This window comes from Phocoena phocoena, chromosome 9, assembly GCF_963924675.1.
Source record: "Phocoena phocoena chromosome 9, mPhoPho1.1, whole genome shotgun sequence".
Classification (NCBI taxonomy): Eukaryota; Metazoa; Chordata; class Mammalia; order Artiodactyla; family Phocoenidae; genus Phocoena; species Phocoena phocoena.
Window position 1 is genome coordinate 10,955,289 of NC_089227.1, and position 19,154 is coordinate 10,974,442.

Below are 19,154 nucleotides of genomic sequence, written 5' to 3' on the forward strand. Positions count from 1 at the left end.
GTATTTCCCGCCTCAGTTTTCTCATCTGTAAAGTGTGACTATTAATAAAACCTGTTTTGAGAGTATCTGTTGTTGTTTTTTTTTAATATTTTATTTATTTATTTATTTATGTATGTATGTATGGCTGTGTTGGGTCTTCGTTTCTGTGCGAGGGCTTTCTCCAGGTGCGGCAAGCGGAGGCCCCTCTTCATCGCGGTGCGCGGGCCTCTCACTATCGCGACCTCTCTTGTTGCGGAGCACAGGCTCCAGACGCGCAGGCTCAGTAGTTGTGGCACACGGGCCTAGTTGCTCCGCGGCATGTGGGATCCTCCCAGACCAGGGCTCGAACCCGTGTCCCCTGCATTGGCAGGCAGATTCTCAACCACTGCGCCACCAGGGAAGCCCAAGAGTATCTGTTTTTTGCTTTAAAAAAAGATAGTCCCTGTTAATCGCTTAGCTCCAAGGCTTGGCACACAGTAAGTCCTCAATGTTAGTTAGCTACTACTATTCTAACGATTATCTCTAAAAATGCTATGGCAACGATTAAAATCTTTTGTTTTTGAGTTAGCTCTTAATTGGTGGGCTATATGAAACCTTTTCAGAAGTAGCTGAAAGTACTTTTTATAAAGCAAAGCCTCTGAGTTTTCATATTTTTCTGACTAAATACAAGAAAAGCTTACAAAGAAAAAACAACAAAGTAAAGCTATTCAGTTAAAAAAAAAGCTGGGTGATCAATTTTATCATCAAATAGAGCAAAGACATTAAGAGGAAGATAGAGGGTCATGTTTGTGCTTATTAAAGACAACATCTAAATCAAAGATGCGACAGTAGAAAACATACAGAGATGCTAACAACTTCATGTTCATAATTTTGAAATATGACTCCTAAAATGGTATAAAATTTTGGTCTCACAAACCTGAATCTGCCCCAGAAAACATGTAAAGTAAAAAGTAGTAGATCCTGATATATTACATAGAAGAAAAGAACACATAATGTAGATTTTTTTTTTTTTGCGGTACGCGGGCCTCTCACTGCTGTGGCCTCTCCCTTTGCGGAGCACAGGCTCCGGACCTGCAGGCTCAGCGGCCATGGCTCATGGGCCCAGCCGCTCCGCGGCATGTGGGATCCTCCCAGACCAGGGCACAAACCCGTGTCCCCTGCATCGGCAGGCAGACTCTCAACCACTGCGCCACCTGGGAAGCCCCATATGGTACTTTTATTTTAATTTTTTTAGGAACTTCCATACTGTTTTCCATAGTGGCTGCACCATTTCACATTCCCACCAACAGCAATGTACAAGGGTTCCCTTTTCTCCACATCCTCATCAACACTTGTTATCTTTAGTTTTTGTTTTGTTTTGTTTTTGTTTTTGTTTGGGTTTTTTGTGTGTGTGTGTGTTTTTAAACATCTTTATTGGAGTATAATTGCTTTACAATGTTGTGTTAGTTTCTGCTGTACAACAAAGTGAATCAGCTATATGTATATATATCCCCATATCTCCTCCCTCTTGTGTCTCCCTCCCACCCTCCCTATCCCACCCCTCTAGGTGGTCACAAAGCACCGAGCTGATCTCCCTGTGCTATGCGGCTGCTTCCCACTAGCTATCTACTTTACATTTGATAGTGTGTATATGTCAATGCTACTCTCTCACTTCGTCCCAGCTTACCCTTCCCCCTCCCCGTGTCCTCAAGTCCATTCTCTAGTAGGTCTGCGTCTTTATTGCCGTCTTGCCCCTAGGTTCTTCATGACCATTTTTAGATTCCATATATATGTGTTAGCATATGGTATTTGTTTTTCTCTTTCTGACTTACTTCACTCTGTATGACAGACTCTAGGTCCATCCACCTCACTACAAATAACTCAGTTTCATAATGTAGATTTTAATACATGTGTCCTGAGCTCAAATCAGTTGTGAAGCTCTCAGACCAGTTCGCTTTTTGGAATTTACCTTCAAACTCCTAATTGGCATATCAATGGCTCTGAGAAATCCTAGGACTGAGTTTAATTCTTAAACCTAGTGTTTTCCATCACTTTTATGTGATCATGGAATACTCTTTTTCACAACAACCATATTAAGTTTCTTTTGAACTATCTTTAAGAGACACATTTTGGGGATACGCTAGCCTAGAAACATTCCCATTAAAATCAGGTAAATAAAAAGGCAGGATAACTCTATCAGAGTTATATATAGAGAGAGAGATATATTGATAGATATATATATGTAAATACTATATAAAAGGGTACTGAAAAGAACACCAAATTATCATTTTTACAGATGACAGTTTTCTCCTTAGACTACTCAAGATGGTCAACTGAATAAAACTGGAACCATTATAATCTAGAATATATAAAACCAGTTCTTCATATATGATGTTGATAACATCTTGGAAAAGATCATGAATAAAAACAATTATTCCCAGTAATAAAACCAACTACCTAGGAATGACCTTCAGACTTGGTTCAGTTAACTTACTCAGACTTTGCCTGAGCTGCCTTCCTGTGTCCCTGCCCACCTTCCATCCTGTGCCTCCCTTGATACAGAGCTTATCTTGTTGGACTGAAAATCATCTATTTGCCTGTTGCCTTTTCCCAGCTCACACACATAAATCAGCTCCTCCTGAGCCGGGAGGATGTTTACTTATCTTAGCATCACCAGTATATAGCTCAGGGGCCGAGGCGCTCCACAAACATTTATCCATTTAATTAATTAATCAACTACTTGAGACTTGCAAGAATGTAAATATCCATCTCTTTGATGTCAACTTCTTTGACTTAATATTTTTATCTGTTACCTATCTACACTGTTTGAAATTTTATTTTCACATGATGTATTTTTACAATGTAAAAAGTCTCCTCCTTTAAAGTCATGAAGGGTTAGACATTTAGATTGAATGTAAATGACTACCAAATTTTTTTAGAATCAAAACTTTAAAAAATCAGTTAAGGAATCAATAGTGTCAAAGTCTGATAAGATAAGAATCTCTCAAAATGATATGCATCTCTGGGGAGCAGGCCTCACTCCAGTTTGCTTGGAAATGACCTGGAGCTCAAGGCCCAGTTTCCTAGGTCTCCAGGTCCAGCAGGAGAAGAGCTGCACCCAGTTCAGTTTCCGTCAGGCCCTGGGTCTTCCATGTCTCCAGGCTGGGAGCTGTGGTGTTTCTCAGCATCTCACCAAACTGGTGGCATCTGGGCTTAGCCTGATGCAAGCCCCAGAGTTAATCCCCTGCCCACCAGGTCACTCACACTGTCATTCTGCTTTAAAGAAAGAGCAGCAAGGGAGATGGGTCTCTTTTCTGAGCAGAGCCCAGAGCGCTCAGGCCCAAACGCGTGGCCACAAGGACCTTTGACCTGCTGGTCTCTGCCCAAGTGACCCTGTCTGGTGTCTGCCCGAGGCTTTGGCTCGACAGGTGCGTACTACCAACTCACCTGTGTCTTCTGGTTGCTTACAGAGTGGGACTGCGCAAATGAGTTCATCTTAATGAAGTGAGATTTTTTGGGTACTTTAGCGATGACACTATCACCTCAAAACATCAAACTTTACTTCTGGTGGTAGGGACACGAACTCGAGGGGTTTGTCTTCTTAGTTTTTAGTTTTGCTTTGTTTTGTTTTCTTTGGGTAGGCACTTTGTACTAACAGTACTTCTCAAATGAGAATTTCAAAGGGATTCAAAGCTGATGGAAACCATAATGCCCCCATGTCACAGAAGGGGAAACGGACTCATGGCAAGGTACTGAGTTTAGGCTAGTAACTGAGCTGGGTGCCTCAAAAGTCCATCCTAAATTCTCTTTTGTAATCTGTGTCATACACGAAAGAAGAGCAGGGCGTTGGGTTAGGCTTTCCTGATAAGTCACTGAGTGGAAAATATTAATAATTTTCTTTTTCCCAAAGATAATGCCTTATCTCCTTACCATGGGCATTAACCTACAATGAATATATTATTAGGAGAAAAAAAACTTCAAGGTGGATAATTCACCCACTGGCAGCCACTTATTAAATATGTTTAAGGGGCTAATAAATCCACTTGGACTACAAATAATTTGAGAATCAACCTAGTTATTTGCATGAATTCAGTGATTCCCTGTAAATCTTCAAAAATCAATATTTTCACCAGATTATAGCAGTCGATTCATCTGTGAAGGATCACGTATTGGCCAAACAGCTCATGATTTTTAAGCTCTACCAATATTTTAGATCTCCTCTTCCTCTTTACTCAAATTACATCATGAATTCCTGGAGAATATAGTAGGAGCCTAATAATAGCTTGTTGAATGAACGTACAAAGGATATTTCAAGTTCTGTGTGATCAGAATATACGGTATCAGGGCCAAACATTATAACACGAGCAACTGAAAACCCACAATGGAGAGGAAAATGGGAACAAGGGCTAGAGGTTGGTGCCCACACCCTACAGATCAGGTGCATTTCTATCCTACAGGCACCAAGAGGAGTTTGGCAGTGAGATATTCAAGGTGTAGGGACGTGCTCTTTGCTATCTCTGAGGGGACAATCAACACAGATCCCCAGGGCCATTTGCCAACCTTCTCCTCACACGTTTCCAGGACCCCGTAACTGGCCCAGCGGCTGCTAAAGAAAAGCCCGTTGGGAACAGTTGCAATTGGCAAAAAAAAAATTCAAGCTAAAGAAAACCTGGATGGAATTTTCTCTTTCTTTACCTTATATTTGATATCCTAGAGAGAACTAGGAGATACATATTGCTAAGGGGCCCCAAGAGAGACGAGAAGAAGAAGAAGTAACTGAAGAACCAAAGAGATTCACGTCGCAGGAAATGGCAAGGGGATTTTCTTTATTGGAGGAGGCATTGTTAGTTTCTGAGGCAAAGGAGCCAAACGTAGAACGGTACACTATGGTTGCAGCAGCCATTCAGAATGCAATCCAGTGCTACCATGTCATCTGTGCTAAGAAAAAAAGAGCTACTACCCAGACATCACTGGATTGTCTTTTCTAGAGGGTATATAGAACTGAATCCAGCAAGGAGCAAGAACCTGTTCAGTCCATGTCAGGCGTGAGTGCAATTACAGCTTGCCCTCCATCTCCTGTTGCTAGCGATCCTGCAGCTCTACCATCTCCTACCTCCTCTCCCTCCTCCAGTCAGTAACTCTTCCTGCCTGTTCACTCGATGCCAGCCCCCGTATGCCAGCTGTTGTACTGGACTACTGTACTTTTCAAGGTACTGTACTGTCAGATTAAAAATGTTTCCTTTATTTTTTGTGTTTGGTTGTTTTTTATGTATGTCTTATTTGTGTGCAAAGTATTATAAACCTATATAGATGATTGCGTTAGTTCGGTACCTAGGCTAACTTTGTTGGACTTATGAACAAACTGGACTTTGGAACGTGCTCTCAGAATGGAACTTGTTCGTATGTAGGGGACTTACTGTGCTATTTCTGGTGAGCCAGGATTTAGCTTTTTTTTTTCTTTAGGCAAGTAATTATCAAGAGAGCATAGCCTTTTTATTGTTCTAAATCCAATGAAGCAGCTGCCCCTCGTCTGACCTCTGGGGGCTCCGCCAGCTGAGGCTCAGCCTGGCAAATCCCGTGAATCCTCCCATTGTCATCTCTTCTGTGGGTCCCCCAGTTCCTGCCCACTTCCCGGCCCTTCACCCTCCTGCACACATGCACACTCTCACACCAGCTTCTCAGCACGGCTCCAACCACTGAACGGGAAGCTTGTCTAAACTAAGAAACCAAGATCTTGTCTTGCATCCCTTGCTAGCAAAAAAGTTCCAAACCTTTTTTAGGAAGGCAGAACTTGTATCACATCCAGACGTACATACTAGCCTAGAGAGATGGCTACCAGGCGCCTGCCACCTATAAAATCCTTGCCAGGATTTTCTATAGTGTTTTTCCTCTTTATTTTTTTTTCCCACTTGGATCTGTGTTGGATGAAACTGTTTGCATAATCTCTCAACATTACCACCAAATTAGTGTGTGAGAAATAAAGATTCTTGAAATTACCTACTTCATATATAAAGCATATGTATACACATAGCTTAAAATGTTACACAAAGCTTAAAAATGAACCATTTGGAGATGCATTTTTTGCTGGAGCAATGGTTCATACAAGAGTACCTATCATATAGGGAATCCACCCAACAGACTCACACAAGAACTCAGATGATAGAGTGAATTGACAAGATTGACATTTACCACATAGAATTCCTATCCCGAGTACAATTAGGGCAAACTCATTATCTTACAAGCAGTCTCATGCTGTCATTTGAAGGTACCTCAGAAAGGACCTTCCTATGGAGAATGTCAAAGGGTAGAAAATAAAGAGCATCCCATAGCTCTTGTATTATTAGTTTAAAAAGGTGAGTTTGACTCCGGGGGAAAATGGCCTCAGATCAAAATAGCCTCCGTCACCATCATGGCAGGTAGGGTTTATGGTGGCAAACGAAGGGGTGGGCATGGGTTCCAGCTGGGTGAAAGATCATCCCAGTGGGATCCAAGGACTCAGGTAAGCCAGGAACGTAAGGGACCAGAAGCTGAGTGCAAGGCAGGTCCTAAGGAGTGCCCAGGAAGCAGGGATCTGTAGGGGCAAAGCAGGATACGAAGGACAGAGGAAAGACTGAAGAGAGAACTGAATACAGCAGCGTGAGTACACAGGAGTGTGAAGCCAGGTGTGTGGCACATAGGTGATTTGGTCTGGTTTAAAGTCACGGCTTCATGGCCAGAAGGTCAACCGACCTCCATCCTGAATTGTCCTCTATTCTTGCCCAGCCAAGTGCCAAATAGGAGAGCAGAGTTCCCTTGGGATGTGAAGGACCACTCTGGAATTGAAAAGGGAAACTAGACTTTGGGTCGTGGTCAAGAACCAGATGTCAGCAAGGAAGCTGCTAATACAAAACCTGAGCAAGTGAGAGAGAAAGCCCCAGGGTCCAGCGATCAAAACCAGCATGAGCTGTGAAAAAAGGAAGGCTAGAGGACTAGGACAGAGTCCCATGGCTAACATACAGCTGCACTGGCTTCTAGAAGAGAATAAGGAAATCTCTTCCCTGATATTATCGACTCTCCTCTGTTTTTATAAAACTACTCATCTTCTGGTTAACACGTTCCATTCTCTCTGGCTAATGTTACCTGTCATGCATTCTCCCTTACTTGGAGAGGTGATGGCCAAGGAGCCTTTGGTAGTGTCACTGCTTTTCCCCTTTTCTTGGTACCATGGACAACTACTAGGCTTCACCCCCATTTTCTGCCAAGCAGGTGGTCTTAAAGATGGAGGGAGGTGTTTTGTGTATATGTATATGTATATGTATAAGTGTATGTATAGGTATATGGATATGGGAGTGTATATAGTGTTGATACATTTTTTTAACTTGATAATAACCTATTTAGGACCCAACACAGCAGTCTACTCCATGAAACTCCTACCTGAGGTTAGCCAAAATCACTCATCTAGTCAAACTTTCTGAGAAGAAACATCAGGTTATTACTGTGTGACATTTCTTTTTTTTTTTTAAACGTCTTTATTGGAGTATAATTGCTTTACAATGGCATGTTAGTTTCTGCTTTAGAACATAATGAATCAGCCATACATATACATCTATCCCCGTATCGCCTCCCTGTGTGACATTTCTAAATCACAAAATTAGGTAGGCATAGAAGCAGGTTTAGTCATCAGAGGATCTGACATCCAGGTTTTATGATAACTACCCAGCTATCAAATTTTCACGAGAGTTGATAGATTCCAAGAGGACAAGCTGTTAAAACTCAAAAGTTTCCAAGTTTGACAAGAGCCTTGAAAAGGGCCTCACAAATGCGAAAGCAAGCTCTTTCCCGGTGATTGCACATTCAGAAATCCATCTGAAAACAATCAACCAAAACATGGTCTAAAGAGCCATTACACAATTATTTATATTAGCCGAATATTGTAAACAAATGTTCAACACTGCGGAATTATTAGGTATATTGGAAGTGATGAAATTCCATTTGATGGACTCTCGTTCAGCTATTAAAACTGATGTTTACAAAGAGTTTTTTAAAGCTGGGAAAGATGTTTACATTATAATGCTAAGTGAATTATGAGGCCTCACCAATGTATGTGCCGTGTGACCTCAACTTTTCTTAACATGTACCAAAAAATGAGGATAGAACATATATACATTTTAACTGTGATTTTTTTCCCTAAGATTATAGGTGATTTTTTTTCTTTTTGTCTTCTGCTGTCTCCATTTTTTCCAAGTAAGCATATATAACTTTTATAGTAAGAAGAATATATAAATATATGACATTTCTTTTAATAGCAGTCCCAAGGCAGCATTTGATGTCACTGTCCTTTTACTCATGAATCAACATGACATTGAGAACAGAGGACCTCTGAGCCATTGTAACAAAATACATGGGCCCCCAGAACCAGAGATGAGAGAATTCACAGAGAAACCTGAAACATGAAGCCCAATCTACAGAAGAATGGTGAAATGGCGATTACTATTTGTGAAAAGTGAAAAAACTCATAGTGGATTTTCAGTAACAATTTGGTTCTGCTGCTTTCTAGAAGCCAGGAGAAGCATCTCTTCTTTATTTCACAGAAAGGGATGAGGAAAGCTCAGAGGCTAAATCTGTGATGAAATTCAATATTTAATGTGGCCAAACTCACCGCGAAGAAATCAAATATGGTTAACATTTTTGGTTGCAAGTTTCGGAGACTCACTCAAGTTAGTTCAACTCAAAGGACCAGTTATTAAGGACACACATGGAGTGAGAAGCAGGAAAAATTACCCTGGAAGACAACAAGGGGGGAGAGAGGGTAACCAGGAGCTATTATTCCAGCAAGTTTCACAGACATGTGACCTCAAGGGTCCCTGGGTATAAGGTGTTCTAAAGACTTCAGCAGAGAGAGTCCATACCTGGGGGCTGGTGATCCTGTATTCATACAACTCAGAACTTCTGATCACCTCTTTTTTCCTGTCCTGTATCAACTGACTTCTACACCTTACGCTATATGTTTTCTGAACTGTGTATCTCCTGCTCTGTCCTCCATAAGTTCATTTGCCTATGGCTCATTATGGCCATCTTAAATTTCCTCTCCTCCATGGCATTCTGTGAGCTTCAACTCTGGTCAAAGAGAAGCCAACTACCTCATTCTCTCTGTATTCCTAGTACAGGAAGGAGTTGAAGTGTCTCATGTCTTATTTACAGTAAACCATTTAATAAGCCCCTGATAAGCCCATGTCATCACTGCTCTGGGTTCACACATTTTCTCCTTGTCCGTGAAACAGAAATTCTACCTGTGACTGTTCAATGAGAAGGATTCTTGGGCTAAGCAGATTCACTTAGAAGAGACAGGAAAAAAAATATTATAACATAGGGATGGCACCTAAGCCTTCACACCTAACATCCTGTGAATGGCCATTGGCTGAGTTCTGTTTGCCTGATGAACATTTAGGGTAAAGAATCCTGACTCGAATGTTGACACGTCTGTCTCGAGTCAAATCAACATCACTGAGCCCACTGAACAGGGTGCCTGTATAAACCATTGATACTTTGTGCCTATTTGCTAACAAATATTTCATGAATATTTTTATGTCAAGAAAAAAATAGATAGGTTATTTACATAGTTAGCTAAGGACCACGCCACATTTCTGATCCTTTATTATGTTTCACACAGACATACTATTCTCTATGTCGGTTATGTTACCAAAAGGAGTGGTGACATCTTGACTGCTCTAGGTCTCTTTCTTTTTATTTATTTATTTTAACATCTTTATTGGAGTATAATTGCTTTACAATGGTGTGTTAGTTTCTGCTGTAATGGTAAGCTGGGATGAAGTGAGCAAGCAGCGTATATACACTACCAAATGCTCTAGATTTCTTCATCACAATGTTGCCTAAAAGCCAGTTACATCAGCTACTTAAGACCTTGATGCCTATTTGTTCCGAGCCCCGCCCCGCCCCCTCCCCCCCCCCCCCCCACCAAAATAAGGAGCTTCCTCCTTTTCCCGCTCACTACTATTTAGATTACTTTGGGCAAAGCTATAAGCAAAACAAAACCAAAATGGAAATCTTGCCTTTGGTATTATCAATGAAAAAACTGTTGCCAGCCATATCAGTAAATAAAGGATGTTGCAGCCATGAAACCATCACACTACAGCCGACCCGAGGTTAAGCCCTGAGGGAACTCAAGGTAGAAAAAGGATGCCCACCATGGAGCAGTCAGCTGCTGCAGCCACCACCCCCCTTCAATGCTGCACCCCGAGGAGACTCAGGATAAGAAATCACGGGATGATGGCCCTAAATAGCTAAGGCTCACATCAGAGGAATGACCGCAGTGAGCCCAGACTCTTGCATCTTCCCATACACAGAAAAGTGCTAAGTTCCTTAATCTGAGATATCTGGCTTTCTTTAATGAACAGTAATCTTTTGATATTCCAACTACCCGGTCTTTGTTGCAAAAAATCCTAAATATCCTGGTTCCTCCTTTATCTCTTCGGAGCCATTCCTTAGAGCGATCTGAGAGGCTGCAGCCCTGGCTTAAGTCCTCAGTTTTGTCCACCAAGTAAAACATAATTCTCAACTTTTAGGTTGTGCTTTTTTTTTTTTTTCAGTCGACAGCATCTAGATGTGTTCATTAAACTGAGAGTCTGGGGGACTTCCCTGGCGGTCCGGTAGTTAAAACTTCGTGCTTCCACAGCAGGGGGCACAGGTTCGATACCTGGATGGGGAACTAATATCCTGCATGCCACACAGTGTGGCCAAAATATAAATAAATAAAAATAAAGTACAAAGACTGCATCCATTAAAAAAAAAAACAACAACTGAGAGTCTGAGATGAAAGCAGTTGAAAGGAAAAAAATGGTCCTAAAGGGGAGGCCAATGGCAATTTTGCAAAGGAATGTTTCCAAATGCCCTTTCCATGGCAGGATCAGCGGGCCTCAATGCCCCTCGGCCCCTGTGATACCATTACTCTCAGGGCTTGGCAAAGAAATATTCAGATAGCAGTTTGATGCTCGAGGATTGGAGGGAAGGAATGGAACATTTATCAAGCGCGTGCTACACCAGACACAAGAGTTGGTGCCTCTCTCACACGTTATCTCATTTAAACCTCACAAAAATGTTGGGAGTTAGGCGTAACAATGGCCAAGTCTCAGGAGGTTGAGGCTTAGAGGGGTAGCCTTTAAGAAGCCTAACCAGAAGAAGGGAAATTATAACTGATACAATAGAGATTTTAAAAATCATAAAAGAATATTATGAACAGTTATATGCCAACAAATTAGACAACCTAGAAAAAGTATTGTTGTACAAATTTCTAGAAACATAAAATCTTCCAAGACTGGATCAGGAAGAAATAGACAATCTGACCAGATTGATTACAACTATTGATATAGAATCAGTAATCAATAAACTCCCAGCAAAAAAAAGTCCAGGACCCTACAGCTTCACAGTGGCATTCTACCAAACAAAGAATACCTATGCTTCTCAAACTATTCCAAGAAATTGAAGGGGAAGGAACATTCCCAAGTTCAGTCTATGAGGTCACCATTACCCTGTACCAAAACAGGACAAAGACACTACAAAAAAAGAAATTTACAGGCCAATATCTCTGATGAATATAGATTCAAAAATCCTCAAAAAATATTAGCAAACCAAATTCAACAATATATCAAAAGGATCATTTACCATGATCAAGTGGGATTTATACCAGGGATGCAAAAATGGTCTCATATTCACAAATCAGTCAATGCGATATACCACATTAGCAAAAGGAAGGATAAAAATCACATGATCATCTTAATAAAAAAAAAAAAAAGAAGAAGCCTAATTAAGTGAGCTGGGTTTATTCCTTTTTGCCTCAACTTGATAACCGAAGATTAACTGTGATTATCTAGATTAATAATAGATAGTACATTTCTCATGTCCTCACAATAGAGGTGGCATCCAGCCGTTCAGAATACCGGCCAGTGGATCAGGTGCTAACAGGAATAGGCATACCTGGCCAAGGGGAGGAAGACAGAGCCTGATGAGAAGGAGAGAAGGACAGTCAATACCACAGAGGACCAGAGCGGGGATTTCACAGATGGTCACACGTTCAAATAGAGACAGGCCTTGCTTGAAGGCTGGGCTTCCTGCCTTGCTGCCTCGACCCGTTTAGACCTCCATCTATTTCTGTCCTTGACTGCCAGGTTTACTTCAATCATCGATGCCTATTGGTTTAGAACCCCAGATAAAGTAATGAACATCCTAACATGTTTGAGCAACGCATGGTCAGTGGAAAACGTAACGCTCTTCTTTGGTGGTTACTCTCTGTCCAATGTCTGCTAAGAAAATATAAAGCTTCTTCTTTGCCCTTATGTGGTAGGAGAGGTCTTAGAAATACCCTTGGTTTTAGGCAGGCGAGAGCTAACTTCAAGGCTGAGTGCTACTTGACTTCCCCCCACTTTTCAGAGACCCATCACTCGACAGTCGTTTCCTGCACACGTGGCAGAATGCCGTGGGCTGGGAGAAATCACGGCTCTAAGTTTCACTCTTAGGGCCTTGTTGGTATCGTGCTGTTCATTGTTTTCTAGCACTTAGATGGAAGTTCCCTGCCTGTCGATACCCCTCTGTTAAAGTTCAAAATGACAGGAACAGTGAGTAACAATGGTATGAATCAGCAGGGTCACCAGGGAAAGGACTGTGTACCTAAGAATGAAAAATGCACTTGAAGTCTTAGTAAAGTCCAAGTTGAAGGAAACAAGCCAGTTTCTGCATCCAAGAAGATTCTTCAGATCAACGTCCAATCGTGTGGGCCAAGCAGAAGGGACGCAGAGAAATGACCCCCTGAGTGAATGAAAAGGAGAAAATGAAACTCATACTGAGCCAGAAAGCACAGGAGAAAGGAAGCCTGTCTATTCAGTGGCCAGTGCCTCAAAGTTCAAACTGAGCAGGAAGAATCAGAAGGGAGTTTCTGCAAATGGTCCCAACAACATATAACATCTGGGTTGGCAAGTGGTTCTCAGACTTGAGCCTGAATCAGAATTAACTCGATAAAACACAGATTGCTGGGCCCCTCTCCAGGACTTTTGATTCAGTAGGTCTTGGGTGAGACCTGAGAATTTGCATGTTTAATAAGCACTCAGATGACACTGATGGTCTTGGTCTGGGGACCAACTTTGAGAGCCATTAGAATAGCAGATGTATCCAAGCAGCCTGGTTAGAGGATGCCTGTTGACCTTGGACAGTAGCCAAGTGTCCTCTTGCTGTAGCCCTCCTCTCGCTGTGGGCACACTTGTGCTGACAGATGGCCAAGGCTGCCCGCTGCAAGACATCATGCCTGCTCCTGGGTTGATGCAGTTGATTTCTTTAGGTGGGCCTTGAGGAAAGTAACACATCATGTGATCATTTTTTGCATTACGTCTCTGCTGCCTCCAATAAAAACAACAGAAGAAGGCTTATAATAAATGATGTATATATTTAAAACTCAAAATGGAAATAAGAGAAAATGTGCAGAAAAAAAAAGAAAGCAAATACACCAACAAAAAAAGAATAGGGGTCTAAGAATCAGCATTCATTTAGCCCTGACTTTTTAAGCAGCCGAGGTAAGAATGGGAAGAATGATGGGTGGCATGATTCTCGACATTGATTACACATATGTAGAGCCACTCTTCAAGAGACACCCATAGATTTGGAATTTTAAATAATAAGGAGGAAAGAAGAGGTCAACTTAGGAGATTGCTATCACATGATCGGTTTCTCTTAAAGATTGAAAGAGATGAGAAGGGCATATGTAAAGGATGGTGAGGAAGATGATTGAAGCTAAATAAGGGCTAATTTTGACAATAAGTAAGCAAGACTTCCAACAGATAGTATTCCAGTGGCATAGTATGTCAGCTCTAGAAGACCCCAGGCCTCCACGTTTACTGCCAAATCCGGCCCTGGTTCCCGGAGCAAAGCAGAAACCAAGACTCTTGAATTGTTGCTGGGTCACTAGGAAAACCAGACCGACTTCCTGTGAGCCCTGGCATCGGACAGCTCTCCTCGTAAAAGCAACAGCTTATAGTAGAACAAGGAGGCAGTCACAGGTCTGGAAAAAGGCCAGAAGGGATTCGCCAGGATCTTACACAAGGTCACCCACCATAAAACAAGCACCAAAGCATTTATAAAACGCCCCAGAAACACACAGATCCAGCCCTTCTACTCTGCCCACAGGGTTTTGTGAGGTGTCTCATGGCTCCAGTTCAACTTCCTGTCGTATTGTCAGAGTTTCCAGAATACTGGGACATTTGGCGAAGGCCAGGCGTTACATCTCCTGTCGAGGGGCCCTCTCCTGCCAGGAAGGGTGGAGTGGCTGCGGTGGAATAATCCAGGTCTTTTCCTTTCCCACTTCTGTGGTCTCCTTTAGACTCTCATCACATCATCACATGAATCAGAACAATCCGGAGACACGTGATCAGACGAGTGTCCCAACATGCCTTTGGTCCCTGGTGGCATCCTTCTCCAGAAAAAACAAAAAAAGACAGAAAAACAAAGTTTCCCAAGTAAACATCGTTCCAATTTGCTTTGGAACTGTCGGGAAAGAGAAGGCAGCTGAGCAATTTCTACTCCTCCACGCAGTCATGTGGCACTTTGTTTACACTCGACTATTAGGATAAGCGTGGAAAGTAAAGGTACGTGAATCTAAGGCTTTCTGGCCCCAGGCTGGTTGTTTACTTTTGCCTGACTGTCAGAATCCATCGTAAGCTTCTCTTATTATCTTTCCCGTAAATATACCAGACTCGGTGGAAAGGAAGACATTCCTCTGGGTGCTTAACAAGCAAATCACTTTTCAGCTGCTCCATCCCCTTCCTCTCCACCCTCTTTTGGATAAACATTTGGGAGACACAATCCTGCAGCCTGGCAATATGCAAAGACTCTCTTTGTCCTCACAAAGGCAAAACAAGATGGACGAGGTTAATGGAGGATGTGAGTTATCTTGGATAATCAGTTGAAATACCCACATCTCTAATTCAAGGCTTCCTTTGATTCATCAATGTCAGATTGCACATTAAGGCCCCCAACATCCATTTTCTTCATTTCCTTTCTAATTATTGCTTCCCAACTCAATAACTGGCTGTTATATAGCTTCTGAAGTCTTGCATCTAGTTTGTTCAGCATCTTGGAATGCGATGAGAAAAGGGGTCTCTCTGTTAGAAAAAGCACATGGACTTTTTTGTTCTTTTCATTTGTTCATCCCGTCCATCCTCGTCAGCGAGCATATCCAGGCTGGTGGCTAAGGATGCAGGACACGAAGAGTATTTAACTTTTCTCAGATCGCTGGAGGAAGGGCTGGAGAGAATGGGCTCAGGACCCAGTGTTACCCTTTCCCAGGGGCAGAAACTGTATGAGTTTCTTAACCTATAGGATTCACAGATACCTTATCTATAAACTGAGAGATTTCAAACTCTCAGAAGATGTAAACTCTGAAGGTTAAAAATAAAAATCAGTTCCGGGGTTGTTGAGAGAATCAGAGAATGGATACCGCTTCTTGCCCCTCCACTGTTTCCACCCCAGTACAAGCCACTAGCATCTCTAGCCTGGATTTTGAAACAGCCTCTACTCCCAACCCAAGTCCATTCTCAGCACAACATCTATCAAACCATGTTACAGGCATCCTCAAGACTTTTCCCATAGGACAGATCCCTACTGTCTCTCTGACTGCAACTGTTACAACTTTCTTCCCTGCTTACTCCACTCAGCTATGTTGGTCTTCTGGTGTTCCTTGAATGCCTCTGGCATGGTTCCTCTCACCTCAGGGCCCTTGCACTGGCTGTTTGCGCTGCCTGGAATATTCTGCACCCTGCCCTACGCCCTCAGCCCACCTGCCTCTGCAGCTCTGATGGGCTGTTCCATGTATGCCACCAACCTCTACATCATGAGTATGCCACTACATCGCCCTGTTTGGCTACCCTGGAACCTTGGCTAGCCTGAGTTCAGGTGCAACGCGGTCCCACAGGGAAGTTAATGTGCCAACAGCATCCTGAACCAATGGGATTTGGTAAATCAATGGCCAACCTCCCATCCTGTGGTTGGGATTCTACATGGGGCCTCAGAGGGCCCCTGAAGGACTGAGTCCCAGTTGTGCACAGTGGTAAACAGCTGATGTACCCTCGGTTGATTTTCTTACTTCCCCATCTCACTCTTCCTCACTCTTTACTTCTGGTTCTGGGATCATCTGGGATCTCCAATCTCAAAGCTGTTTTCCCTGATGACATTCTAAGATGAAAAGCAAAAGGCAATGTTCCTTTTCGGTTGGATTACCATGGGAGCCTAGAAAAGGATGCTTCTGAATTTCTCAAAGTCAGACAAAGACTCACCTGCTCTTTTCCCAATTGTAGCTAGTTCTGGGAGTAGACAACCAGTGACACCTCTTATCAACAGCAGATTTGGAGATGAAAGTCAAAGCATGTGTCTCGAGGGGTAAGAGATAGGTCTTTCTAAACGTATTCATGAAATTCTTTCCTGCTCTTGTTAATTTTCGAGTCAGGCAACACTATTATCAGATCAGAAAGTGCTTGTCTCTGCTTACCATGGTCTGCACTTCCTGCTGGACCCCAGCACAGGTGATCTAGAAGGAATGGGAGGATGTTGGTCTCATCATTCTCCAGGATACTTTTTCTCTCTGAGAAGAAAATCTCCCTGAGGCTTTAACAGAGAATAAAATGAAGTGGTGTATTAGTCCGCGCAGCCTACCATAACAAAATACCACAGGCTGGGTGGCTTAAACAACAGATATTTATTTTCTCATAGTTCAGGAGGCTGGAAGTCTGAGATCAAGGTGTCGGCAGGGTTGGCTCCTCCCAAGGCCTCTCTCCTTGGCTTGCAGATGGCCGTCTTCCCCCTGATTCTCACATGGTGTTTCTTCTACGTGAGCACATTCCTGGTGTCTCTCTGTGTGTCCAAACTTCCTCCTTTTATGAGAGCACCAGTCAGATAGGATTGAGGCCCCCGCTGGTGACCTTGTTTTACCTTAATTACCTCTTTAAAGGCCCTCTCTCCAAATGCAGTCACAATCTGAGGTCCTGGGGGTCAGGGCTTCAACATGTGAATTTCTGGGGGCACAGTTCAGCCATAATAAGTGGGGATAGATAGAATGGTTTAACCAGACACGGCCCTCTCTGGCTCACTCTCACTCACTCCCCACTTTACACTCTGCCCCAGATTTTAACCTTTTCTAGCAAGGTATCTCAGGATGACCCACTTTGTCTCCTGTCCTGACCCTGGACCCTGTGGGACACTCGTGGGCTGGCATGTGGACATATTTCCTGTGTCACTGATCCTGCTTCCTGTGAGTCACCCCCTCAATTGCTCTGTGCCCCTGACACATTATGCCAAAGGCACTCTGCTGGAGTAGGCAGGTGCCCCTCGGTGCCACCCCCCAGCATGCCAGCCCTAACATCTCTCAGAGATGGCCCTTGACATCCACACTGCCATGTCTGCCTCTGGTTGTAGTCTCTAAGAGCCACTAACAGATCTTGGAGACAGACACCACGTTACCTCCAAAACCCCTCCCCTCAAGGGCACAAATGCCCCTTCACCAAAAACAACTTCTCTTTCCATCACTCACAGAACACCTGTGTAATCCACTCACTTTGAAATTTCTCCTCACCTGAAAGAACCATGATTGGCAAGGCTCAGATCAAGTGTTATTTCAAGAGTGACTCCTTCAGTGAACTTCCAAACATAATCCTACTGAAAACTAAAAAAAGAGATAGCTCAAGAATGTATTACAGGGACTTCCCTGGTAGCCCAGTGGTTAAGACTCTGGGCTTCCATTGCAGGGGGTGCAGGTTCGATCCCTGGTCGGGGAACTAAGGTCCCACACGCTGCGCGGCATGGCCAAGAAATAAAAATAAATAAATAAAAGCAGAGAGAGAGAGATTCTAAAAAAAAAAAAAGAATCTTTTACATTCACATAGCATTCTAGAGTTTACTAAGAGCTTTTCTATACTCATTAAATCATTCGATCTTCCAACAGCCCTGGAAGGAAGGCATTTCCTCGTCTTCACAGGTAACCTGAAACGTGGAAGTTTGCCTGGCATGGCCACAGTCAAAGGTCAGTGAAGGGAAGATCTAAGATTAGAACTTGGGTGCCTAGTTCAATGTTCTTTCAAAACTGCTGTCATTCTTCCCAAACCTCCCTTACAATATACGGCAAAATCCCTAAGTTAATTTTTATTTGAAGGAAATACCCACGTCAAAGTGGACATGTGTGACAAGTCATTAAATGCTTTCTACATTCTTTTTAAAAAAATTAGCTATCATGTACCAATTTACTGTTACAACAACTCAGTTGATTCTTTTGACCACCCGTGAAGTATTGTATTTACTTCTTAGGGCTGCCACAACAAGGTACCATGAACTGAGGGGCTTAAAACAGCAGAAATGTATTCTCTCACAGCTGTGGAAGATAGACTCTGAAATCAAGGTGTCAGCAGGACCATGTTATCTCTGTGGGCTCCAGGGAAGGGTCCTTCCTTGCCTCTTCCAGCATCTGGTCCTTGCAGGCAATCCTTGGCTACCCTCAGCGTGTGGACACATCACTCCAATCTCTGCTTCCATCTTCACGTGGCCGCCTTCCTTCTGTGTTGCTTCCCTTTTTCTTATCAGGACACAAGTCATTGTATTTGGGCCAATTCTAACCCAGTATGACCTCATCTTAACTTGATTACATCTGCAATGTCTCTATTTTCTAGTCAGGTCACATTCACAGATACCAGGACTTAGGATTTGAACATATCTTTTGGGGGGACACAGCTCAACTTGTAAGAGGTATGGTGTTGTGATATTATTGCCTATATTCTGTAGATGAGGACCTTTGTAAGGCTCAGAACAGGGAAGTCAGTATTTCTCTATGCTTGGTCCAGCAGATGCCCACATCACGTGCACCTGGGGGTTTATTACAATGCAAACTCCTGGGTTTCACCACAGAGCTGCAGAATTGAAATCCAGAATCTGTGCATCTAACAAGGACCATAGGTGGTCGTGGACACACTAGATTTGGGGAAACCCTTAGATTCATGAGAGCCACCAGAGATTTTGTGAATAAGTAAATGCAAGCCCAAGCACTTAGATCTCATAATTTTGTTTGCATAGTGGGTCACTTTATCTTTTAATTGTCTAATCCAAGAATTTGCTTGATTATTTGCCCCAAATCCTTGTGAATACTCATTTTCCTTGCTTGGCATACCTGTCCCTTGCAG